Genomic DNA, 2470 nt, shown 5'->3' on the forward strand with positions numbered 1-2470 from the left:
ATTTGTTTTGCTTTAAGGGACTCCGTAGTAGCTTACTCTCTCACTTTCCAGAACGCGCACAAAACTCAGCCACATTGCCTGTGACTACCCGATCTGCAGCTCTGTGTACACATATATCACTTAAATTATTCAATACATCCTTTGTACTGAAGTATTCAAGAGTAAATAAAGTAAATAAAGTTTAATATAAATGATTTGCTGTGGCCAATTGTTTTCATTGCATTTACAGACCCGTGTAAATCTCTGATACCACCCAATGAATGCATTGACTTGCTTGTAGAACCACGCTACACAAAACAGATAGCAACACCTATATGTAACCGGTCTGGTTTGACGCCACATGTGATCTCTGCGTTGTGTTATGTTGTGTAAATGAGAACGACTTCTTTCTTGCCAACCAGGATTTATTCTCTGTGCAAAACAGAATATAATAATTAAAGCAGGAAATGGCTTCATCAGCTTTCTAACTTCACACTTCTCCTCAGTGGGGCCTGAAGCTAACTCAGGAAAGTATACAGAGTTCTAAATAATACAATTAACAGATATACATCTATCCATGGTGGCAAACCAGTTTTTCCTTGTAAACCAATATACACAAATATAACCATTAATTTACACTTACATAACAAACAATACAATTTACAGTTACAAAATACAAAAAGAATACCCACATACCTGTGCAAAACAGAATATAATAATTAAAGCAGGAAATGGCTTCATCAGCTTTCTAACTTCACACCTTCAGTGGAAGAAAACACGCACATGTTAGGTTAGCATATAGCTAAACTTTAGAAAGCTCCCAAACACTGTTTGAAGCGCTGCACATTATATAAACTACAGTCACACACGGCAAAATATAGATATTAACTGCAAATAGGTTTGGCTTGTGTGAAGTGTAACATTAAACAATCTATTAACATATAAAATACAACATTTATGACACCACTCGTTCCACTTACTTCTCCTCAGTGGGGCCTGAAGCTAACTGAGGAAAGTAGCGCGAGTCTGCAGAAATGTGCCGGTGCCATGAGTACCAAAATAAAACGTACTTTTCAAAATAAAAGCATCTAAAAAATAAAGTGACAGTGACAAGTTTTACAAATAAAGTATGGACAATGATTTTACTGAAATATAAACAAGTGAAGTTATACATTGGTTACATATACAAACTATTTTAAAAAAGGGGCTACTGTATCGACCTATATAAAGTATATAAATATTATTTTTTTTTCAAAATACCAAAAATATCTTGCATTTTAGCTATGCCTCATTTCGCTCCATTTGCTTTTTCCAGCGCTGTTTTTGCAGAGGGCTGATTCTGTGAGCTGCAGCTGACCACGCTTGCTCTGAGATCAGCTGCTGGGCGGTCTGTAGAGGGGGAGGAAAAGAGATCTCCGTCCTCCGTGTTTTATTCTTATAGAAGTAAGAAGAGAAGTAATGGGGCAGAAACCCTCCTTTTTACGCAGCGGTCCAGACATAGACATCAAACGGCGACACATATTCAGTTGGCAGTTACTTTGGCATTAGGGCAGGGATATCTAGATACTTCCCAAGGTCTGACATCATGAAGTGTGCTACTTTTAAAGCAAGCAACGATGTTTTCAAATCTGTAATCAAAAAGCTCCTCAAAAACACTATCGAAGCAGTTCCTGCCGTTGCTACGTTAGTTCAAACAGTAACAACGGACTACTTTTCTTAGCGGATGCATGTCAATTTAAATCAATACATAAAACTATTTTTTAAGTCAATAAAATAATTTTCTAAATCCATAAAAGCATTTAAATTAATATTAGGAGTCATGTCGTTACTTTGTTGAGAATGTGGCCATGTGTAATAAGCGGGATAATGTGCACATTGCATAATGTGCCTTCATGCCGATCTAGATCCCTCCGCAAAAAAAACAAAAACACGGATCGTTCGCAGGCGAGAGCCGGCTCCCGTCGTTAACTTAAAAGAGCCGGCTCGTTCGCGACCCACACATCACAACTGACAGTGACGTCTACCTCCCAGTCAGAGCAGGACAAAATTGAAGCTGAGCTGTCATCCTATTTGTTGTCGTCTGAGACAGACCCACTGCAGTGGTGGAAGCTACATGAAGCTAACTTCCCAAGACTGAGTAATCTGGCCAAGAAATATCTCTCCATTCCTGCCACCCTTCGGAGAGGGTTTTCAGTACGGGGGTAACATTGTAACATGCCAAAGAGCATGCCTCAAGCCAGAGGCAGTAGACAGGCTTGTCTTCCTCACGAAAAACCTGTAGACAACTTCCTAGAAAGTTAAAGGGATGTTAATTTGTTTGAGGGTATTTTTTTATTATTCATTTCATTATCATTATTTTTTTTTTTTTTCAATTTGATTTAAAAAAAATCTTTGCACATTAATGACGGCCAAGTGCCGTGGTGCTGTTTTTATTTTATTATTTTTATTCTTGAACAACTGATTTGTTCACATAGGCCTAGATTACTTGGTA

The 2470-nt window shown here is 38.0% G+C and overlaps 1 long non-coding RNA gene across 1 annotated transcript; it reads right to left on the minus strand.

The window, feature by feature from the left end:
• Nucleotides 1-386: 386 nt before the first annotated feature.
• Nucleotides 387-1154, minus strand: LOC117545923. The gene is made up of 2 exons (XR_004568897.1): nucleotides 960-1154; nucleotides 387-739 (listed from the first exon to the last, which is right to left on the minus strand). It is a non-coding gene; the product is annotated as an uncharacterized LOC117545923 (long non-coding RNA).
• Between the last annotated feature and the right edge of the window lie 1316 nt (nucleotides 1155-2470).

This window comes from Gymnodraco acuticeps, unplaced genomic scaffold (genome assembly GCF_902827175.1).
Source record: "Gymnodraco acuticeps unplaced genomic scaffold, fGymAcu1.1, whole genome shotgun sequence".
NCBI lineage: Eukaryota > Metazoa > Chordata > Actinopteri > Perciformes > Bathydraconidae > Gymnodraco > Gymnodraco acuticeps.